Genomic DNA, 25995 nt, shown 5'->3' on the forward strand with positions numbered 1-25995 from the left:
CAGTATTTCTGCAGCAGCATTTTTGTAGTATACTTGTAGTACTCTTAGTATTAAAGTACTACTATTTTGGGGGGGTATATCTGTCATATTTCTGTAATAGTATTTTGTTTACTATCGTGATTGTGGTGGAATTTTGGGAGAATTCCTAGTATTTTTGAAGTATGTCAATTGGAATATTTCTGCAGTATTTCTGTAGCATTTTGTAGTATCTCCATAGTAGTCTTTTTGTAGTATTTAGGTAATAATATGTACTGTACTAGAAGTGTATTTGTGTATAATGGTGTTACTGTAGTGGTATATTGTAGTATCTCTGGAGTATTTTGCTGGTACTTCCAAGGTAGTTTTCTTTTCTGTCATTAGTAGTTTTGTAATATTTCTGTGGAAGTAATTTTTAATATGGTATTACTGTAGTAGTATTGTGTAGTACTTCTACAATATTTTTCTTTTTTTGATTTAACAAATAGTAGTATTGTCAGTGTAATAGAAGTATGTCGTCTGCACAGCCCTTCGAGACGTGTTGTGATTAAGGGCTTTACAAAGAAACATGACTTGACTTAAATGCTTGAATAGGAAAGCACAAATCCAGAAGCAGCACAACCAGGGAAACACAATCAAGAGAAGATGACAGACGAGTTGGAATGATTTAATGAGTATTGACACCGCATGATTTCAAATATGCTTATAGGCCAGCAGAGAAGGCTTTTTAGGCCTTTACGGCCCACTACTTTGAACTTGCCCACTCGACCAGCACCCATCTCGTTTAACCGCTTTGGTGGTTCGTTTTTCAAATAAAGACCCACACGGGCAGCCTGCATTCAGGGCAGAAAAGTTTCCATTTATAGCCTAATAAACTTTGGCATGAGTGCTGAATCTTACATGCAGCAGCATACTAAAAGCCATTGAAAATGCAGCAGAAGTCTGCATACGAGTAAATGACGATGGATGGATTTTATATGACAAAATAAAATAGGAAAATGAAGTCAAGACGTGATATTAATGATGCTGCAAACTTTATGGAAAACTGAAAAAACATTAGACAAAAAAGAAAAAGGCTGCGTAAATTACATGTTCCCCTTTGAATAACAATTCATTCGCTGGAATAAAAAAAAAATATGAGCAATAGATTTCAAATCACTGCAGTTGGTGTCGAAAAAATTACGGAACCTTTGTCAAAGTTCTAGTGAGAAGAAAGAAAGGAATAATGTTCCTTGCGGTCGCCATCATTTGTCAGAATGACTTGCTGAGCAGCAAAATTTTGTCTTTGGTGCTGCTTTTGCTGAGAACATTCATTCTCAAGTGACTTTGGGAGCATACAATGTACGATATAATTGTCAAAAGTTTGAAAGAAAATCATTTTACCCTAGTAATTAAGGAGCTAGTATCAGTATGGACGTGACTACTTGCTACTGTAGAGTATTCAACGTTAGAATTCAGTTTTGCAATGTCAGAAAATGATCAAACAATCTCAAAACATGTGATGTAAATACCTGTACTGTGTTTTAAGTCAATCAAATAGATATGTTATCTGACTGATACTGCTGGAATGTGAGGTTGAGGACAGGTGTTGCATTTTGGCATCAAAGGTTGGCGTGACAACTCCACTACAGGGGGTCTGCCTCTTCCAGGAGACCGGAACCCAGAGATGGGGAAACGTCTCACCTCGCAAGGGCAGTATGAATTTGGCCAGCCACAAAGTAGCACGACATGTCCTGACAGAAAGAGCGGGAGATCGTAGCGTGGTAAAACCGGGAAAAACTGGTCATTAGCCGGGACGGGAGATCAGAACGTGTTCGGAGTCAAAAAACGGGTCATTAGCCGGGACGGGAGATCAGAACGTGGTCGGGGTCAAAAAACGGGTCGTAGCCGGAGGCAAACAGGAAAATCAGGAACAGACGAAAGGGAAACGGGTGACAATACGGGACCGACGGGAGTCAGAGTCAAAATGCTTGCTTTGTGTAAACAGAGGTTCGCTGACGGACTGACAAAAGGCGAGTGAGAGCACTGAGCTTAAATAGGAGGGGAACCAATCAGGTAACCAGTATACGCTGACGCCAAACGAGCGGGCACAGGTGAGTGTAATGAGTAATTATGACATCCGGTTTCCTGACATAATGATCTAAAAACGTATGTGGTGCTCCAAAATGCAAGATGAGTTTTGAAAAGAATAAACTTGGCTCTTTAATTCAATTGGTCAATAACTTGTTTGTTAGAAAAATGTATTTACCACCCATATTCGTAATTATAATGCAACTCTGTGTAAATAATTTACAAGTATAATTAAATTAAACTCACCACTAAGAAATGAACTTGTACATAAGAGTATTTTTTTTTAGCAAAGGTATTGGTACTCATAATTATTTCAGCTTCATTGAAGACTCTGGTACTGGCATTTTGTATTATGTTAGCTTTACGCTAGAAAATATTTCATTTTTTTTTATCATTTACATTTATACATGGCATAGTTTGATTTGATGTTAGCATTAAGTTAACAGATGTCTATTTGTGTGCTTAAATACTGTTTTAGGTCAACTATTTTCCCAGGACAAAGAGCCTTTGAGTCTATAATTTGTTACAAAAGCAAAGGATGCTATGTGTTCGTATGAATAAGTTTTATTTTTTTAACAAATGTACGGAAGCCACAAGGTGCAATGTGAATTGTACGAAGTGACAATCAAAATTTTGGAACATAAGTTTATCCCCATTAATTAAGGTTAGGGTTAGTATTAATATTGTCACATGTCACTGCTCGTCAATGAAGAGGCCCGATTCTGAAAAGCGGGATGATGCTTTACACACATAACAATGGCGACAAGATGATGAAGGTGGTGTATCTGAGTCAGATCAAGAGGCTTCTCCTGCTACAAGTATTCATAGAAACCAGTGCCATTCTGCTTTGGGTGGGGGAGCAAACCCCTACTTGAAAAACTGGACAGGGATGGGCAGTGCCAAGCTGTACTTGCCCTAGACACAACGTAGGAAGTGCTGCCCTTACGACACTAGTGAATAAGGGATCTATGAACAATGATGGTAAAAGTCAAATCTAGTCATGTCATTTTTATTTATATACCCCTTAATCAGAAGGAGTCTTAAAGGGCTGCACGGACCACAGATCCCCTGATCTAAAACCTACATGAGGGCCAGGAAAAAACAAAAACCTCAATATGAGGAAAATGAAGAAACCTTGAGAAGGGACCGCACATCCCCTTCCAGGATGACCAGGCTGCAACGGATGTTAACAAATAATAATGGATGTTAACATATAACAAATAATACACAGATATTGTCAACATGACATATAGGTCATTCATAAGCTATGGAAAAGAAGTGTGTTTAAAGCCTAGATTTAAACAGTTCCACTGAGGTTTCAGATCTAACGTTCCTGAAAGACCAATCCATTTTCCAACCGGTCTAGTAAGATATCATGGTCCACAGTGTCAAAGGCAGAACTTTAGTCCAGCAGCAGCAACAGTGATGAAGATCATTGTTTTGCATCAGCAAGATTAGTGAAGGTTTTTTCCACTTGTTTCAATTTGAGTTGGTTTGGTTTTACCTGAACAATCAAAGAGTTGACTTCACGAAGATGTGTGACGTTTAGCAACCATTATGCTGTTTTCTTAACATACCAGTCAGAGTTTCTGTTGCTTGTGTTCCCTTCTGACACAAATATTTCCATTTCAACTCCACAACTCAAAGTGACTCCTTAGAGCTGATGGGGGGAACTAGGATGGAGAGAAACGAGCAGTCAAACGAGATGGATGGAGAGCATCGATCCCTCGCCGTGCATCCCGATGTTCCGGCATCCCGACATGGTTTGTTGCTAGCGTAACAATGCAATCGTGGCGCCGACAGAGTTGTAATTCTGGCCCAGTCACTCAGGCTAATCAGCCTCTTGCCAGCCCGCCATCCATCAGCCAGGGGGCCTGTCGGACGATTGGTGTGCGTTTGCAATCTTTGGAGGGAAAGACGATATGAGCTTGTGTCTGTGGGAATGTGCACTTGTGGCTCTGCACCTTTGATTTATTAGAGGCAAGAGCCGAAGTGGAGCACTACAAATGGAGTATCAGGCAAGGATATGCCCTTTAATCAGATCGGGGGAGTAGGAGCAAAGTGTAGAAATAGACAACCGGGACATATTCGACTGGATTTTAATCAGGAAACAATCATTAGGGAACAAGGGATTTATCAATTATGATGGGGTCCATGAAGGTCAAGTAGCACATTTGTGGAACAGCAGCATAGATGAAGTTATTTTTCAATTTGTGAGTTCCAATTCCTAAGTAATTAACTGACATGGATGAGCATGACATAGTCCATGAATAACGACAAATCCACATGGTCCTAATTCTTTAAAGTTAACACCTATATGGCGAAAATAGGTGGTAAATAAATTATTCTAACAAACAAAGCAGAGTTTATTCTTTTCAAAACTTGTCTCACCTTTTTGGAGCACCACATAGGTTTTTAGATAACTAGGTCAGAAAAGTGGATGAAAAACCTTAATTAGTTATTCTAAAGGGTGGCTACACACACCTTAGGTGAATTATTTTTACCGTTTTGATCGTTCAATATACTTTAATCAAGACACACACACACGCTTGGGTTTATGGACTTTTCTTTTACTAATCATCTACTGAAGCTTAAATAGAACACAAAACAATACTAAGAAAATAAATCAAAACAAAACTAAAAGTTGAGAACTTAAACTGGCACCATTTGGATAGACATCAACATTGGCTTGATTACTATGTTATTCTATTTTGATAGAGTTTCACCTTTTTACGTCACACCAATACCAATACCTAGCAACAATTAGATGTTCTGCGAAGTTCTACGTCGATAAAGATGAAGGCCCAGCCTTTAGGTCCTTGGCTGTAGAGCGATGAGGAATCCTGGTTGGCTTGAGAGATGCTTGGGACGAGTACCACAGGATGCAGTGTTGAAGGGGGGGTTGACTGCTGATGGCTTGAGGCTTCTCTGAGTTTGCTGGCTTTGTCCAACCGGTTTGGCCGCTAGCTGGATCAAGCTCCGCTGCTGACTTGGCAAGGTTCTCTGGCTGCTGTTTGAGCAGAGACTTGGTCGTCTAGGATTTTGATCCAACCAGTTCAGCGTGTCCCCTGCCCACTGCCCGAAGGTAACTTGGATGGGCTCCAGCACCCTCGCGACCCTAGTGGGTATAAGCGGTGCAGATAATGGATGGATGGATGGATGGATGGATGGATTGTTTCACTAGATTTGGGGTCCTCACCAGATGTCAAGTGGGGTGAATATTTTATTCCGTTTTTAATATCAGACACATGAAAATTAATTACACTTGATCCCATTTTGACTATTACGCAACCCTACTGTGTGTTGTTTTGAATTATATGCAAATTTACATCAGTGTCACAATTGGCCAAACGTATTTGCTGCTCTGTTCTGTTCAGGCAAGTACAAAGAGTACTACCTTTCTCTCAAAGACTCGCGGAAAGCACAAGGTTACTAGTTCAAAATGCTGACTGAGTCCAGACGAATCACACTAACCATGCGAGAAGATCAGACACTTAGAGGATTGCAAACGGCAACTCTAAAGAGTCGTTATCACACCTTTTGTTTGGTTTACCAATTAGTTTTATTTTGCTGTCATACATGATTCCCAAGTAAATAAATAAAAACAAATAAATATAAAGCCTCTCAATTTTAGCCCAGTCATATAGTCAAAACTCTGCAGACCATCCATCCATCCATCCATCCATTCATTATCTGCACCATTTATCCTCAGTAGGGTCGCGGGGTTGCTGGAGCCCATCTCAGCTGTCTTCGGGCAGTGGGCAGGGGACACCCTGAACTGGTTGCCAGAAAGATCGCAGGGCACACAGGAACAGACAATTTGCTCTCTCATTCACACCTAGGGACATAATTGGACCGGCCAATTAACCTGGCATGCATGTTTTTGGAATGTGGGAGGAAACCGGAGTGCCCGGAGGAAACCCACGCAAGCACGGGGAGAACAACTCCCCGATCTCATGACCTCAGAACTGTGTCGCACATGCGCCAACCACTGCGCCGCCGTGCTGCCCCTTTGCAGACCAGTTAAATATAAATGTCCTGCCTTTATATAGCACTTTTCAAGCCAATGAAGACCTCCCAAAGCGCTTTACAATGTGCTTCACATGTTTCCCTTTTAAACACTAACCAACAGATAGCAGTGTCAGCCATGCAAGGCAACTACATGCTATTGGGGGCCTTAGGGATTCAGTATCTTGCCCAAGGACACTTCGACATATATCACGAAGGAGCCGGGAAACGAAACCTGCGACCCCTTGATCCCAAGACAAGTGCTCTACCTCCTGAGCTAATGCCGCCCAGTTGTGCAAATTGGTCATTAGAGACACATCAGGGATGTCAAACTCACTTGGGCTCTGGGGCCTGAATCTAGACTTTCTCTTCTGAAGTGGGCCAAAACAGTAAAACTTTTTTTTTTACCCCGAGAATTATGCTTTATTGTTCAGTGTACATTAGTAGCCTAACCTGCATATTATAATCACTGATGACAAGAGATCTTTTTGTAAACACAAAACCAAACCCGGTTAATGCTTTGCCCAGGTGATTGACCAGATCTCTGAGTTCCTGTTCTTTTCCTGCCAGTCCGGCAATATCAAAACCAAAACCGAGGTTTGTGATGTTATGTCCCAAATGCTGACTGCAATAATTACCATGCATTAATGTTCTATGAAGGTGAAAACACCATCCACAAAGGACTGTTAATGACGAATGGATACTGTCAGTTTCAACCAGCAAAGAGATGGCGGCCATATGGATGACATCACCTCCCTGATAATAGAAGTGTCTGTGTTAATAACTCCTGGGCAAAGATTTTGACTTACTTGATTTTCAAGGTTTTTTTTTTTCGCAACAAGCTGAGTGACTGCTTCTTGCACTCGTAGATAGACGAGGAAAATATGCTTTTTGAATGATGAGCCATGTCAAGGATGGGCAGAGAGCCGGCAAATAGCTGTGCAGGGCGCGTGGGCCTTCTTCACATGAACGTTCCGAAGACGGCTTCACCTTGAGATGAGTAGCAAGGCCGCTTTAATTAGTTACACATGGACGACTTGACGCTTGTACAACACCCACTCGCTCAAACCCCTTGAAAGCAGGTTGGTGCGTGACTCAGCGAGCGAACGAGCCGATAAAAAGTTGTACATTTCTAATGAGTCTAATGAAGGACACGAAGCAGTGAGCTAAAATGACCCGAGGGAAAACGTTGCGTCAAAGAGCAAGTGAGCATTCTTGAGAATAACACATACGCTGGTATTAGTTTCATGAAAGCACAATCATCTAAGTGCGAAAACTCAGAGCCAAGCATCATTAGCAGCTACGTGGATGAAACCTTAATTATATTTTTTGCCTCATTCTTTTGATGTAAAACTAACACAATGTGGCTTTGGTGACTGATGTCTGATCTCACTAAATACAGATTTGATCTGGAAAATTATTGCCATGTACAATTAGTCCAACTGAACTTAGTCATTTCACCTTGAAATATATCGAGATACAGTATGTCACGAAAGTGAGAACAATCATCACATTTCATTGAAATTTTAGATAGAGAATCACTGAAGAAACATTGCTTTAACAAAAAGAAAAGAAGTACGCATATAAAGGCCATGGCTTACTGGAAAGATATCCTCTCGTCTGATGAGTGGTGTGAACAATGTGTGGCAAAAACCAGGTGAGGAGTAAAACAATATTTGTATCGTGCCCAAAGTCACGCATGGAGTTGGGAATATCATGGTTTGGGGCTGCATGAGTGCAACTGGAATTGGAAAGTTGCATTTGAAAAATTAAAAAAAAAAAACAACTGTGAAAAACCTGACCAGAGCATGATCAACCTCCCTCCAGAAACTGGGTTGTGGGTCAATGTTCCAGCTGGACACTGACCCCAAATACACTTCCAAGATGACCAAGGCTTTTCTAATGGGGCTATGGATAAATGGGACGGAGTGGCCAAACATGACACGAGATATAAATCCAATAGAACATGTATCCCCCAGCTCAGTCATGTTGTCACGGAGGAGTGGAAAAGTATTCCAGTGGCAATTTGTGAGGCTCTGGTGAAATCCATAGCCACAAGGATTAATGTGGTTCTGCAAAATCATGGTGGCCACCAGTGTTCCCTCTAAGGTGCGCGCGTGCACAATTGCGCACTGCTCGCACATTCTCAGCGCACAAGAAAATCTAGCCAGCGCACAAAAATGAGGGCTCAAAATTACTAATTAAGAAGCGACTCAAGTCAAAGTTACAGTGCATTAAGGTAAAAATACACGGGTTCCCCTGACGTTGTGTCCTAAATGCGGTATTTTGAAGTCGAGTCGAAGGAGAACGAAGTTGAGTAAAGTTAGTAGAGTTTGTCGGGGCACCGGCTTCTTCGGCTCGGCTCACAAAAAGGAAGTCTTTCGGGTCCTAAACGGCTCTTCGGGTTGTTTTTGCTTCTTTAATCCCAACATGACAAAATATTATGTAAAATTATGTACAACATGACTTAAAGGAAGGGGGGAATAGAATAAAAAAGAAAAAAATACCCAAATGGAAAAGTAGTGAAAAGCTGAGGAAAAAAAGAAACAAAAGGACGGGAAAAAAGAAGGAAAAATTTTGAAAAAAGCCAGAAAAAAAGAAAAGAAAGAAATGTAGGAAAAAAGTAAATAGAGAACAAAAAGAAAAAAGTAACAGCTCGGGAAAAAAAACCACAATGAGATTTTTTCTAGAGGAATTTTAAAAAAGTAGAAAAAAAAAACAGAAAAAAGAAGAAAAAGTTTGTGTTGCATTCAAATAATTTCCAATTATATCAAGTGAATCTTGTTTCCAACATTGTAATTCCACTAAAAATGTGATTAAGTACAGTTCTGTATCGTGCAACCGACTAAGTACCCATAAACGTTAATATTATGCGACAAAATATATCAGAATATAAAAAGAAATGGATATCTCGTGAAAGAATTGTAAGAACAAACGACGTTTGTAGGCCGTACAACCTTTGCAATAGTACATGAGTCAATTCATTCAAAAGAGAAAAATAATTTTGCATTGCCGGAAACTCAGCAAAATGTAACTTGATGTCAAGTTTTGGACATGTTTGATAGTTAATTATCTTGCCACACTTGGGATTATGGTTGCTCACTGTTGTTTCAAGCGCTGCTCACCGACTTTGTGTGAACACTCAGACCCGTGGAAAATTAGAGGGAACATTGGTGGCCACACACACAATACTGTACTTCAGGATTTTTTGCTTAAGAGTGTACCTTCTTTGACACCAGGAGATAGCTACTAATGGCTTTACTTTGAGGTTTTTTTTAGGGGATAACAAATTTACACTGCTTTAAAAGCTTTACACACTACCTTTCATTGTGTCATTGTAGGTGTTGTTCAATTAAACATTGACATAAAATCACAGCAGAAATGTGAGGGATGTACTCTTTTGTGTCATACTGTACTAATGATCGTAGAAATGTCTTTCTTAGGACATAAATCAGGTATTTGAAATAAGACGCACACAAAACTCCCAGATGACCAGTAATTTAAACATGCGCCTTACAAACCGCTGCACCTTTTATGCAGACGAAATTGGAAATGTATTACCATGTTTGTAAAATTATTGATCAGTAAATACGTCTTTTCACCGACTTCAAATGCATAGCAATGGTGGCGACAGGGGTCAGGAATAGCAATGTTAACAGCACGGATTTTTAACCACAAAGCAGCTAGTGACGTGAATGGTTGTAACTTTAAATGCAACGGGTACCAAACCCTGATAGAAGTGTTGAGTGCACCGGTTCTTATCCACTAGACCCCTTGGGATAAGGATGGCACATTAAATGGCATTAGGTCTAATCTCATTGTCATACTATTTTTAGTCATGGTATCAGGTATGTCCGAGTTTCTCAGCTCGATATTAAGCATTTTAAGTGCAAACATTTTAGTTACGTGTGGCCAAGACTTTATTTATATTTTTAAGGACAAACACATGATTTCCCATGATGCCCTTATGATTATTCAGAATCTCGAGCACTTCGTACAGACATTGCAAGTCGGCTGCACCGTGGACCGGTTAAATGTCTGATAATATTCCGTGGCCTAATAATAAGATTAAAAATTGGCACGTTACTTAAAATAGAGCTGTGATGAGGTAACACCTAATGCCTTTCCATGTGTTGTCTGCATTCCTTGAGGTCTCGTAGATGGGATTTCGCACACTCCTTTCAGTGACCGGGGTTTGATTCCCATTGCATGCAAAGTTGTGCAACTGTATGCAATTGCATGCAAATGTGATCATCGTTATATTGTGACAGATAATTGATACTCAAATGGGGCATTGTATTCTGTTACAATCCCTTACAGTAGTTTTAAATCTATGTGCCGTATATTCTGGTGTGCCTTACATATGAAAACCATATCATAAAAGACAATTTTTGGGGGGTGTGCCTTATAGTGTGGAAAATATGGTAGTTAGAAAAGAAATGTCACTTTTACCCTTCTGATAAATTAATTTTGTTCTGGCAAATGTGTCACAAATAAAAGAAGGACATGGGTAAGTTAGTATTGTAATTGTTTAATTGGCTTACATTTAGTACGATTTTGAATGATTGGAGGTAATAAAAATTGCTTTTGTGATAGATATTTCACTGCTGTCATGTTGTAATCCTTCCTTTTGAGAAAAGTCAAAGTTTCGGTGAACAATATAGATATTAGGGAATGTAGTTTGCGAGAAATCCCCTAATCCTATTTATTGGCCGGAGTGGGTCACGTATGGAAACAAAAGGAAATTATTCATATACTTTCCAACTTAATGTTTTTATGAAACCGATCATAACCAAATTGTATGATTCCAAAATAACATAAAAGTGTGCCTGAATCATTTTCCCCTCCTACAGCATTAAAAACAGATTTTGTGCGATCATGGATACTTTCACAATCATATTTGCTAGTCGTATTGAATTATAATTACATTTAAGAGATAGTTTTGAAACAAACAGGAAAAACTACAAAAAGATCTTAATACAAAGATGGAACGAGTCGAGTTTTGACAGGTTGTGCGCAGGTGTGTTTGACCAACATCTAGTTAAAAAGACAATTTTGGACATGGCAGACAAAGTGATTCACAGACCTTGAGGGTAAGGTTACAACCCTGCTTGGCCCATTAGTCTCGTCGCCTGCAGTCTGCAGTGTCAAGGACCTTGTCCTTGGACTCTTAATTATAAGAAAGTTGTTGATCTGAAATTTTTGCACAAAACGTGAAATGAATCAAAATACTTCAGATATCCGGATTTAGTGTTCTCTAAAATAAAACACCCACAGTGAGGGAAGGAATAATGGACGGATGGACAGGTGAGATTAAAGATGTCTACGTAGAAAAGGGATATCAAACTCAGTTTGACTCTGGGACCAGATGCAGGCTTTTTGTTCTCAGGTAGGTCTGATGTAAATGTAAATAGTCCGCCTCTATATAGCACTTTTCAAGACTTAAAAAACCCTGACGCTTTCAAAAGATAAATCTACTGCTTTTTCAAATCAAACGACAAAAATCTTGACTCAACAATAGTGTTTTAGTCTACAGCTGCTTTATTCGGAAGGTAAGTCTAAATGATTGTGTGTGAATAAACCGCTCCAAATATCACAGTAGATTAACAATTTTGTAAGTCTGCCACCCTCGGTTTTAAAAAAAGCACATATTGTTTTTGTTGTTTTTTTACTATTCTGCCGACAGTGTTTAGCAAGGTCTTTTGCGGACTTCATCAGGTTTTCTTCCAGAATGGTCCTGTATTTGGCTCCATCCATCTTCCCATCAATTTTAACCATCTTCCCCGTCCCTGCTGAAGAAAAGCAGGCCCAAACCATGATGCTGCCACCACCATGTTTGACTGTGGGGATGGTGTGGTGTGGGTGATGATATGTGCTGCTTTTACGCCAAACTTGCATTGTTGGAAAAAAGTTCGATTTTGGTCTCATATGACCAGAGTACCTTGTTCCACATGTTTGGTGTGCCTCCCAAGTGCCTTGTGGCAAACTTTAAACGACACTTTTTATGGATATCCTGAAGAAATGGCTTCCTTCTTGCCAGATTGGTGCAGTATACGACTGATTGTTGTCCTATGGACAGATTCTTCCATCAGCTGTAGACATCTGTAGTCCATCTATAGTGAACATGGGCCTCTTGGCTGCATCTCTGATCATTTTTCTCCTTGAAGGAGCTGAAAGTTTAGGAAGACGGCCCAATCTCTGTAGATTTGCAGTGGTCTGATACTCCTTCCATTACAATATTATTGCTTGCACATTGCTCCTCGGGATGTTTAAAGCTTGGGAAATAGTTTTGTATCCAAATCCAGCTTTAGACTTCTCCACAACAGTATCTTGGACCTGCCCGGTGTGTTCCTAGTACCTCATGATGCTCTCTGCGCTTCAAACAGACCTCTGAGACTTTCACAGTTCAGGTGCATTTATACAGCGACTTGACTACACACAGGTGGATTCAATGTATTATCGTTAGTCATTTAGATTAACATTGAATCATTCAGAGATCCTCACTTAAATTCTGGAGAGAGTTTGCTGCACTGAAAGTAATGGGGTTAAATAATTTTACACACCCACTTTTTCGTTTTTTTATTTGTTTAAAAAGTTTAAAATATCCAATAAAGTGTGTTCCACTTCATGATTATGTCCCATTTATTGTTGATGCTTCACAAGAAAATATAGATTTATATCTTTATGTTTGAAGTCTGAAATGTGGCAAAAGGTCAAATTTCAAGGGGGCTAAATAGTTCTGCAAGCCACTGTATCTATAGCCTGGTTTACATGAGGCCATAAGACCAATTTGAATAAACAGCCAAACAGAATTAAAATATTCCATACAAACACCTAAATCCGAAAGAAAAGACTGAAAAATGAATTCTGAATTAATTATGCTCCCTCCTTTCTAACATTACATGGTGACATACTGTTGTTGTTTTTTTCCTTCTCAAGGGTGGTCCAACTTGTTTTGATCCTGTAGAACCCAAGACCCCTTTTTTTCTTTGGGAAATGATGATCAGTGGGCGTTCTAGGGTTAAAAGTGTTTTTCATTAAAGTGTCTTATTCTATAAATGTTGCTGATGTTATCATAACTACTATTCCATATAACAAAGGAGCTTGATAATAAATCACGCTATGGTGTGAATCTCATCATACGAAGAGCACAAAAGTAGGGGTAGGCAATACTGAAAATTGTAGTATCATTCCCATCCAAATGGATGGATGGATACCGATCTGACACAGATGTATTTTTCTCTGAAATGTCATGATCACTGAATATTTGAACCTTCTCTTTTGAGTTTGTTGATATTTATGATAAAAAACAGCACAAACATTTTAGGCAGTAAAAATGTTTCATTTTGTTTTAAATGACGACAATTCAAATGTTAAAAGTATAAAACGTGGATATACATATTCAATAAGTATACATTTTTCAGAATAACAAAAATACAAATATAAAAATATCAACATGTCAACTTTATCTCCCATTGCATATTTTGAAAATAAATTCAGAAAGTGCAAAAAGTGTAAAGATAAAACTTTAAAAACCTTTCACATTATGAAAATAAACTACTTCTACAACAACTGTTAGAGAGCAAAAGTCAAGAGAGACCGACCAAAAAAAATGTAACAAAGAAACCCTTTTGGGTCTGTTGCCATAGTGACAACAGATTTACAGATTTTCGTTTAGGACAAGTAACATTATTTTAATTTTGGTTACGCCCTGTTCGTCTCTGCAGGGGTGAACTTAATTCATGTTTTTATGCAAATTGACCAATGTAGCGAACCACCTAACAAAAAAAAATGACACTTGACATTGTTCTTTTCTGTTGTTGAGAAATAAGGGTCTTATTTAGCATCTGCTAAAGGTGAGTGTGTAAGGTTGGCCCTCTTTTCTGCCTGGTAGGCAAGATGCAGAGGTAGGCCAAGTAAGAGATGCGCTTAGAGTGGCTGTCAGTCACACAAACAGGCAAAAACTCGTTAATTGCCGAGGGCGCTGATTGAGAGAGAAGGAGAGTTATCTCATGCACATATAGAATTGGAGATTTGAGGAAATTGGAAGGTTCCGGAACTATAGTATTAACAATTCCAAGTACTTGCTTTGTATCAATTATATTGATATTTGGATGGGTTGGCCCACGTCTACAACAAATAGCTAGTCTGCATGGGGCGAACTTGTTTTAAAATGCAGGGGCTGGTTTTAATCTAGCTTTTCTATCAATAAAATATTAAAACTGTCAAAAGAGGTTACGACGTGATGAAGGAACACTATCCCCTGTGTGTCCTGCGGCTGCAATCTGGCTTATTTGATTAAACAAGCAGAGGATGCAAACACCTGCATGAAATGGATCAAGATTCATGTAAACAGGCAGACTCATATCTTATCTGGAATGATTTGGATCGGAAATCTATGAATATGAGAAGCATTTCCAATATACTGGACTGTCTCAGAAAATTAGAATATTGTGATAAAGTTCTTTATTTTCTGTAATGCAATTAAAAAAACAAAAATGTCATACATTCTGGATTCATTACACATCAACTGAACTATTTCAAGCCTTTTATTATTTTAATATTGCTGAATTTGGCTTACAGCTTAAGAAAACTCAAAAATCCTATCTCAAAATATTAGAATATCATGAAAAAGTATACAAGTAGGCTATTCAACTAATCACCTAAATCATCTAATTAACTCGAAACACCTTGCGAGGGTTTCCTGAGCCCTCAAAACACTCAGCTTGGTTCAGTAAACTAAATCACTGCTGATCTGACTGCTGTCCAGAGGACCATCATTGATACCCTCCATCAGGAGGGTAAAACACAAAAAGAAATTTCTCAAAGAGCAGGCTGTTCACAGAGTGCAGTTTCAAAGCATATCCACAAAAAGTCTGTTGGAAGGGAAAAATGTGTCCGGAAACGCTGCACAACCAAGAGAGATGACCGCAGCCTTAACAAAATTGTGAAGAAGAGCCGCTTCCAGAATTTGAGGGAGCTTCAAAGACAGTGGGCTGAAGCTGGAGTCCAGATATCAAAAGCCACAGTTCACAGACGTGTCCGGGAAATGGGCTTCAATAGCCGTATTCCCATGGTCAAGCCACTTCTGAACTCAAGACAACGGAAGAAGCGTCTGACTTGGGCTATGGAGAAGAAGCACTGGACAGTTGCAGAGTGGTCCAAAGTCCTCTTTTCAGACGAAAGCAAGTTTTGCATTTCATTTGGAAGTCAAGGCGCCAGAGTCTGGAGAAAGGCTGGAGAAGAGCAAAATCCAAGTTGCTTGAAATCCAGTGTGAAGTTCCCACAGTCAGCAATGGTTTGGGGAGCCATGTCAGCTGCTGGTGTTGGTCCACTGTGTTTCATCAAGTCCAGAGTAAATGCAACTGTGTACCAAGAGATTTTAGAGCACTACATGCTTCCATCTGCTGAAAAGCTCTATGGAGATGAGTATTTCATTTTCCAGCATGATCTGGCACCTGCCCACAGTGCCAAAACAGCCAGTAACTGGTGCACTGACCATGGCATCACTGTCCATGATTGGCCTGCTAATTCCCCTGACCTGAACCCCATCGAGAATTTGTGGGTATAGTTAAGAAGAAGATGAAAGACACCAGACCTACAAATGCAAATGAGCTGAAGGCCGCTATCGAAGCATCCTGGGCATCAATAACACCTCAGCAATGCCACAGGCTGATTGCCTCCATGCCACGCCGGATTGATGCAGTAATCCGTGCAAAAGGATTCCCAACCAAGTACTGAGTGCATCAATGGACATTTTCAAATGTTTGATTTAGTTTTGCTGTTATAAAATTATTTTTTTTACTTGGTCCGAGGAAGTATTCTAATATTTTGGGATAGGATTTTTTAGTTTTTTTCAGCTGTAAGCCAAAATCAGCAATATTCAAATAATAAAAGGCTTGAAATAGTTCAGTTGATGTGTAATGAATCCAGAATGTATGACATTTTTGTTTTTTTAATTGCATTACAGAAAATAAAGAACTTTATCACAATATTCTAATTTTCTGAGATAGTCCAGTATATAATATAATACATATAATATAATACATATAAAAATACGATACGTTGTACTTAAAAATATATTGTATGGAGTTAAACTTGTAAATATTAGCATTTGTTTAACTTAGTTTTTCTTTCTTTTTTTTTTCTTTACTAATTTTCCGGGGTTGTTATGTTAAAAAAGAATATTACGATATCTTCAAGTGTATGTAAATGCAAAGTTAATCAAAATTACATTTAGATTTCTCATTATATAAATGATCGCAAACGCGATGAAGTATGTATTTAGTTTGTCAGCCCCTCTGCCCGTTTCAAAGCACGCAATCAAGGTTCATCTGCACTGTGATTGGACAGCGAGGTAAAATGTGACATTAACGAGCTTAGCAGTTGAACATTTGAACTGTCAGCATTTAGGAAAAAAGGGTTTAGCGCCAAGCATTTGGTTTAGAAAAGCAGCCCAGTGCCTTCCCTTCACAAACACTTAAGTAGAAAAGGCCTCTGTGGACACAGGCCCTCACTATAGTTCATAATTTCACTTTACAATAACCTCCTGTAAACTATTGAAGAAGAACCGGCACCTTGTCACAGCAGCAATCACATAAGCAGCTGTACTGATATGTAATACTGTGATTTATCAAATCACAGTGATTTGGTCAGTTTAATCAACAGTATGATACCTTAAAATAGTACAACATCGCCATTGGAACAAACCTAATTATGTTCAATCGAATTGGATAGTGAACAGATTTGCTTTTGCATTAAACTCATGTCTTATGTTTTGTGGGTGTGACTTGTTTGCTGTGTTATTGCACTTCATAACTAGTGCATTTATGATTCAAAAGTTTACAAGAGAACACAATCATCATAGAGCTAGCGTCTTCATTTTGATCTAAAAAAGCACCATGCTTTTGAATATAAAATGTACACAATCTTCTTACCAGGTAGCATGCTCCCAGAACGCTCTACCACTCCTCCAAGACTGTCCACCCACCAGGGTTTGAGAAAAATATATGGGAAACACAAATGCGTGTCATGCATAGCGGGAGTTGCAAACCAAAAGTAGGTAGTACTTGTGTTTCAAATCATGTCTCTTATTCAACTTTTTAGTTTCCCGTTTTTTTCAACACCGGGCTGTTTGGCTGAGGCAGAGCAGGGAGTTTACATTATTTTCACAGCAGGGGTTTTCTCTAGCCAAAAAGCACACCCACTCCACCCACTGGAATACTTGCATCTTCTCATGAGCGATAAATTTGGAACGAAACACAGCGGAAACGCTCCACTCGACTGCGGACTCAAACAGACTGGCCTTTCCCTGTCAGATATAAGCTCTCCTGTTCCATTGAATAAATCCGACTGCATATCACAGAATTCAAGTGAATTATCACTGCTTTGAAGTGCGACCTGACACCGTATTGCGAGGCGAGCGCCCGCTGACAGAGCACAACACGAAGCCACCGCCTCAAATATACGAGGGCCTTGGAGGAAACAGAGTACATTCACGTAGTTTCACGTGGGGTTTTATTAAGGCTTGAGTAGTGAGGAAAGCGAGGCAACCGCATCTAATCTACAAAGGTGACAGCAGCTTGGCCGAATTGTTGTAAAGCTTTCCGAAGACCTTAAATTCCAAAAGTGGCCGGGAGCACAGACCTCTGCCAAGGTTTGAGAATTTGTCAACTGCAACATCAATCTACCTTGTGATATATTAAGGACTAAAAGAAGGTCAAGTTTGGCATCGTTCTGTGCGTATCTTCACTCCAATGATTATCATAGAGTGTAATTTGGATCATCTTTGGATGAATTGAATACAAAATTTTGCTTATAGCATATTTGCCATCACCCAGTCATTCCTGTTTGCACCAAATCCATAATGAATGAAAAAAACAATGAATTGTAGGAAAGCATTTTTCTAGCAGAATAGAATCATGCATTGTATTCTCCATTCTTATTGACAAACAATTCAAGATTGTAGTTAGTCATAAATAAATTACTTTTTGCAGTGTACACTGTATAGCACTTACTTGTTTAACAAATACTTGTGCCTGTAAAATGATTTAATCTTTGATTTCAAATCAATATTATAGTACAATGAGAAAAAGAGAAAGCAAAAAAATTCTTGTTCAATGTATGAGGGTAAATCCAATATACAAGCAGTCCCAAAAGCTACCACTGGAGAGCGGTTGAGATGGCTCACCGCTCAAGACAGCTCACCGCAAGCATTGGTGTTCCAATTTGCACGTGCAAAATACTACAGGCGACAAAAATAAAAATACAGACATGGTGCTGTAACAGTTTTTGGTGTGTATGTTAGTTTCAAGTTACAATAACTTTAGTTTTAAGTGTACAGTAAGTGTGTAAGTATCATCAACAGTCTCTCAATTTCATACCTGTCAACCTCAGCCAATTGCTTCCCGTACTAATGGTTGCAATTTCACTTGTCAAGCTATAATAAACCTTACAAACACTTCCTGAGGAAGGGTTCCTGAGCACCACGCGCACACAGTGATGGCGACTGGCTCCATGGTTGGATGCTCAAAATAAATTCACATATATTACTTCTAAAGATAAGCTGGAATGTAGCCTCATTAGACAATGCTAATTTGTTATTACTAAAGTGTCTTCAATAGGTATATGTTTATGTCATGGCTGTGATCCAGGAGGAAGTTTGGGGAAATTCAATTGGTAATATTTTTAGGAATTTGCTCTTACTATTTTAGACCAGAGGAGGGCAAACCTTTTAAGTCGAGGGCCACAATAGGTTGAAAAAATAACAAGTAAAGGGGCAGGTTAAAAGGAAATAAAGTGATTAATTGAGCAATTTAATTATTTTGTGTCCGTCAATGCAGACTCTTGATTCCGATACCTCGGCTATACATGTGGAATAAAAATAATTATGCAGGCTTGAAAAATCTCATATGTATTTCCCAATAGACACCCTGCAAACATCTACATTTACATGTTATTTATCATTTCATATTTCTAGTATCTAACCAATTTGACATATTCAGAATTAAAGTAAAGTCCCCTTTTTAAACACTGAATTTGCATTGAAAACATCAATATGCAAAGGGCCTTGCTCAAAATTAAAACAAATATATTTAGATAAATGATGAAAAAAAAAAAAAATAGCACGGACACAAAAATGTAGCCAGCTCTTTGCACATTGGCCTTGAGCGTAGTCCACAGTATGTGACAACAGGGAAGAGAAAAGAGTGGCACAATATTTTAATAAGTACTACTTTTTTGACCATTATATATATAAGAGACATAGACAGAGACATGAACAGACACATAGACAGAGACAGAGACAGAGAGAGTTTAGTGTGGCAGGCCGGATTAAAACACCCTGCGGGCCACATTATTATCTTTTTTTTTTTAATAATACAAAAAACAATTTGAAAAAAAATCCTCTTTATACAAATTTAGTTACAAAAAATGATGTATCTGCACTTAATCATCATCACACTATTATAAACATAGCAATCCACTCGTTACAGAACATTAATAATAAAAGTTTTTCTCAAGTGATTAAGGATCTCATGTTGATATTGCTACGTGCCACTACCCTTCAATGCCGAGGTCTGGCTTATCTCTGAAGCAGGATGACGCTTCACACCGAAAAACAACAGCGACCAGATGTTGAAGGTGCTGTACTTGCCCAAGACACCAGGGGGAGTGGTGCTATGACAACCCTGGCGGTTAAGGGGATCCGTGATTCGTGAATTACAGTTACCTATCTGATCACTTAGAAGATGTTGCAAATATTATTTTACAATATCTGGAATTGGAAAATTTGATGTGCCACACCAGGCAATGCCTCACGACACACTGCTGTAGACAACACAACTTATCATATATAAATCAAAGCATCACTGTTAATTCAGAGGAAACAATGGAAAACAGGCAAATTTCACATACAACGGGCCGACATATCATCAAGTATGACAATCGAGGATGCTCCAACAGTAAAAAGCTATTTTTAGTTTGCGCCTTCAGCAGTCATTTTTAAACACAAAATTTCTGCTGACTGTCATGTGGACTGAAAAATTAGCTGCGCCAAACTTTTTTCTCAGCAGTTCCTCCAGGGAACCGAGCATGGCGGCAGCCCACAGAAGTAGGACACCTCTCGCATGTAGCACAGTGCCGCCTCTGCATTCCGCCAATCGTCACAACAGCCTTGTCGGCAACAATATGTTGGTGCAGCTAGCTTATTTTGCAAGTTCATTGCCAGTGCATTTACAACTTTATCATGCAAACTAAGGCAAGGAATACAATTGTGCTGTAATTAAAATGGATGCTCTTCATTAAGTTGCAGGGAGCCTTTGCGATCACCAAATAATCACCGAGGGATTCCTAGCGGTTGCACACGCAGGTAAAAAATATATTCTACCTTTTTCACCCTAAACACCCACACGTTTATCACCTGCAGGTGGTGATAATGTTTTTTTGGGGGATTTAAGTATATCTGTTTGAGTGGTTGTCCATCGAAGAAAAGGGGGAAGTAGTTCAGATACCCCAATCATCTTTGACAGGCAGTACATTAAGTTGGCCTAAATTTGAAAAATGCCCAAAAAGTCCACTCAGCACTTTTTAAAGTTCATTCATTTTCCATCCATTTTCTGGGGTGTCTATTACGAGGGTCGCGTTGGACACCCTGAACTGGTTGCCAACCAGTCGCAGGCCACACAGGGACAAACAACTCACTCGCCCATTCACACCTAGGGACAATTTGGACCGGCTAATTTACCTGACATGCATGTTTTTGGAATGTGGGAAGAAACCAAAGTGGCCGAAGGAAACCCAAGCAAGCACAGGGAGAACATGCAAACTCCGCACAGGAAGGCTAGTAGCTGGATTTGATCCCATGACCTCAGAACTGTGCCGTGGATGCGACTCAGACGCCATGCCGCCCCTCTATTTTGAAGGTTATTGAAACAAATTCACATCCCTTTCTTTAAGCCTGGAGTACTCATGGCGCCAACCGTGTGGGGAATTTGGTGTTGTCACCTTTGGCAGAAAGCCAACCATACTGTGCTCCTGCACACCTGATGCCATTTTCAGCAGCAATGTTGTCCTCTCCCCAATAATATACCCAAGTCACGTGTTTCCAGATCACGTGAATTAAATTTACTACCGAGCCGAGAGAAGACGCAAATAGGGCTGCCTCGCGTAAAATGTAAGCCCTGTGTTTTGACAGACGACAGCAACAGGGCAGCAATACTGTTGAGAATAGCGATATATTGAAACACAGATGTGTCTTTTGTGTGTTGTTGTCATTGGTGGTTGCCATGGTAATGGTCTAAATTGCATTGGCTTATTATCTATCCTGGAGGAGATTTCATGGACCTGACATTTCTGCTGTTAATAGGAAAAGAGTAGTGTAACATTTTGATGGATAACTTCCACTTCTGTACAATTCAGATATATAAATTAATTTTATTGATTGATTGATTTTTGGATAAAAAGTTAAAATGGCGTGAGTCCATTGTAAATATTAAATCAAGTACTGTCAAACATCCTGTATTGCTTATGTTATTAAATATTAAATCTATTAAATGAATAGTATTGGCAAAAACATGGACTTATTTTTCTCAAGGGGTGTTATGAATGTTTCCAGACGTCATCAGGGTTTTTGGATTTAGGCGGTCATGCGTTTTGGAAAAAAGGACCTTGCCATTTTCCTCAGTGGCACCACGCAATTAAAAAAAAACAATAGAAAATGTCAACACTTAAAGTCGCAGTGTTTGGAAAGCGGCAAAAGGACTGGATTTTATTGCAATTTGTTGTCTAGAGGAGCATCTAAAATGTTTTCAACTGTCACTGTGGTGATTTGTATTTAGAGGGCATGTGTTGAGGAAAGATCAGCTCGCTGTTATCTTGTGCGCCGCACGAAAACATATTTTAAGTTTGACACTTTTGACATGACATTATTTTCTTAGAAAAAAAATCTTACACACGTGTGCATGAAGCCGGAGACCTCTTTACGTAACACGATAACAATGGTGCTATAATCAGGCCATTGTGAGTCTTAACACTGCCTCCAAAAGCCGCTCCTGACATGTTCTCAGTTCTGTTCTGGAGTTTGACCAAGTGACTGACTGCTGTCACAGCATGTCGCACACGAGCAAACACGCGCACAATCTCGGGAGACGGGAGCACCCACAATCTGCTGACTTTTCTAGCTCACATACACATACTGATGTGACACCGCGGTAAACATCGATGTGCTGACTGCCGCATAGCTCGCGGCCCCCAGGCGAGTCAGCTCCAAACATGCGCAAGGAGAGCAGTTGGAAATAGGCGCTTGCGGACCTGCGCACGCAGCTGTCGTGCCAAAAATGAATGAGGAACGAGAAAGGGAGAGAGTGCTAAGGGGTGTTGAGACAGCTTTCTTGTCCTTAGGCCTGTCAGTCAGCAAATATCGACCACTTTCTAGACTACTTCATCACCGAATCACCACTTGATGAGCACATTGGTAAAATTCAAGGATCCTAAATGTTTTGCAATTCCCAGAGGAAACAAGCCGTTTCAAAAGCACCGTAGGAGCCTGTGGCTGCAAGCCAAGAAAAAACTGACTGGACCATGGACATCATTAAAAATGTCTGTGTTTACAGTCTCCATTTATTGGTGAGCAGGGTTGGGTAGGGTTACTTTAACTGGGTTACTTTTAATTACTTTTGGATTACTCCAATACCAAATATGCTAATAAAAGACAAAAGAAACTAAATATGAATAAAATGATGATTCACAAAACGTGGTAAGCTTTCTCTCCTGGCTTTGATCTCTTTGATCTCCGGCAAAACCAACATAAAATGCGACAGAAACAAAATGAAAATAAATCCAAACAGCTTGCCAACATCATTTTTGCCGTTCCATGTATTCCGTTACTCCCCAAGCCTGCACAAAATTTAGTCATTTTATTCATATTTAGTTTCTTTTGTCTTTTATTAGCATTATTTGTATTGGAGTAATCCAAAAGTAATTGAAAGTAATCAAGTTAAAATAACCCTACCCAACCCTGTTGGTGAGTTATCAAGGCTAACTGGTTTATATTTGCCTGAGTATAGAATTATTTAGTTCGCGTAATTAGGAGATGTGCCTGATAATTGTAAGTGTTTTCTACCAATGCCTAATATTTACTGTAAGTTTGCTACTATTGGTGCTAGCTAGTAGATGTTTTATAATAATAACATGTCACAATTTGCGGAGGTGGACCCTAATTGCAGGAAAGCCAGATCGGAGGCAAGTGTTCTCAACAATAGATGGAATTTATTAACAAAAACCAGGAACAGCAAACAAACAAAAAAAATGTCTTAAAACTACCAGCAATGTGTCCAAAACTAAATCCAACCCAGAAGACAGAAGACAGGATGGAAGTGACAACTGTAATGACCCGACGCAGTGTGCTGTCCAAGTGGTCATTATAAAGACTTGAAATATTTAGGGACAGGTGTTTGGAGATTGGGCTCAGGTGTGTGCAGTTCAGCAAACTCCCTCCAGTATGGCGCCTGATCCTGACATTACCCTTAAAATAAGATGATTAACAATATCATCATTGTATATTTAGTATATATTTGATAATAATACAATATTGTTTTGCAAAAAATGTCGATTAATTGTCGTTTTCATTATTATAATTATCATTATTGACCCCAACAACACTAATGGTGTATTTAAGGTGGGTGCAAGCCAAGGAAAGTCAATTCTTCTAAAGTTTAATTATGTGTGAAGTGAGCTCAACTAAACATGAACTGGTCATCTGAGCCACTAATTTCTTCTGTTTAATTTGCTAGCATAAATAGGTATTGTATTATTTACTTATTCCATACTAGGGGTGGGAAATAGTAGCATGTTTAGTCTCGATCAGATCGAAGCATATTCAGGGTAGTATTGATCAATACTGATACGATAGCAATACTTTTCAGTTGGAAATCCCATGATCATTGAATAATTGAACCCCGACCACCTCGAGTTTGTTTGAAAATGTAAAAACCGCCTAAACATTGTCTTTTTATCAAATAACTACAATGAAAACGTTAATAGTATAAATATAAAAATAAATAGTTATAGTACATGTTTCAGAACTAAAATGAGGAGATCGAAACCAAATCCCTCCGCAACAACAAGTTAGAGGACGGTTTCAAATGTAACTTTGAGCAGTCTAAAACTCCCATAATATCCTTTTTTTATATCATTGATGAATTGTGTTTGTGCTGTTTCAATCAGCCTGGTTCATGGATTCCATTTTCTTGGGATTAGTAATTAATTTCAGAACTCAAAGAACTCTAGTAAGTACATAACTTAATTTTATCAGTGTAGGAAATGATAGCATCCTTCAGAAAAAAAAAATATTTATGGTGGAGCACAAGCAACACCTAGAAGCAAATTTGTTTACTGATTGCAGTAAAGAATAATTTGTTTGGATCGTAAAGTTTTTCAAAATTAAAGCTAGAAAAATCTCTTTAAGTGAAAATTAAGTGAAACCACGATTGGATCGAATTTAAAAGACATGATGTATGTATAATGAATGTATAATAATATGTATGACACTAACAACATTATTATAGTGATAGTTAAAAGTTTAAGACAATAGTAGTGGTCCAAGTACTCGCTCAGTATCCATAATATTGATTTTTGCATCCACTCTTACCCGATATGGACCGGCGTTGTATATGATGTAAAAAAGTCACACACAAAATCTGCATGGAGTGGCTTGCATTCAAGTCGCTCTCTTGCTGCTTTCACTTACTGCAATTTGTGCTTATTGGAGATGTTACTATGGCTTATTGCTTTATATTAATCGGCTGGTATTAACTGACACACATTCCTCCATTTTACCTCAACAATGCACGTGCAGCATGGCTATGTCACACTTGTTCACAAACACGGGAACTGATCTCTCAGACAAGGAACACTGGGCCATTTCTGATCCGTGGATATCACTCGGCAATTTCCGTGAGCAGATGCTAAGTCTTTTTTCCTCTGAGGTGTCGCTATCGCTTTCTCTCATGCAATTTGCTCCCTCTCTCTTTCTCAATGGCTTAATGGGGGTGCGATTGTGACCTGACTCTGCACACTTCATTGTATCCATTGACCACTAATCTGCTTTTAAACAGATGCGTGATCAAATCCGACATAACCATACACACTGACACAGAACCACTGCAGACGAAAGTGCCTACATTGGACTTGTTTACATTTGCTTGTATTTCCGGCTTCAAGATGAAAAGAAACATTACAGCTCAGGGAAGAACACAACCACGTGTTTAGGCCACCTTTGAGACACAACACAACAAAAAATAACTTTCCACATTAGCTTAATGCACATTTCTGTAGTGCTGCCAAGTGCATCAACACAGGCGTTATAAAGTCAATTCAGAGAATTGTTCCTCGATTGAGTCCACTTGTTTAAAGTGCTGCTACCATCTGTAGGTAGGATTGTAGGGATGCTAAACTGGTATTGCATGATGCTGTTTGGAGCCTGACATAAGCATCCTGGCTGACCCACATGTTAACATTGTATTATTTCATTAAACAGCTGCCCACACATTTTCAGCATGCAAACTACTAACAAAATGACAAAGTTAAAATTATTTACACACTTCTAGTGTTGGGAGATCATCCGATACAAAGTAACACAACCCTGGATGCTATTACTGTATTTTCTGCACTATATGGCGCACCTAAAAGTCTCAATTGTTTCAAAAGCTGACTTTGAGCCTTATAATATGGCACTGTCTCAAGCACAGAGTTGATCCTTACTGATATTCTCTGCTGTATATACTCACATCTAAGCAATATTTATTATTATAAATAAAATACTGAAATCAGGGGATAAGATTAAATGCACAAGTTTGAATGTGTGTCACCAGTAGCGATTGATAGGCCACGTGCGAGAAGGGGGAACAGCTTATACAGGAACAACACAACAACAGGAAATTAATT

The 25995-nt window shown here is 39.1% G+C and overlaps 1 protein-coding gene across 2 annotated transcripts in view; it reads right to left on the reverse strand.

The window, feature by feature from the left end:
• grm8a (glutamate receptor, metabotropic 8a) overlaps positions 1–25995 on the reverse strand; it is a 364026-nt gene that overhangs the window by 202760 nt on the left and 135271 nt on the right. The gene's annotated exons all lie outside the window — the stretch shown is intronic.

Source organism: Urocampus carinirostris, chromosome 11, assembly GCF_059441175.1.
Source record: "Urocampus carinirostris isolate Australia breed hairy pipefish chromosome 11, RoL_Ucar_1.0, whole genome shotgun sequence".
NCBI lineage: Eukaryota > Metazoa > Chordata > Actinopteri > Syngnathiformes > Syngnathidae > Urocampus > Urocampus carinirostris.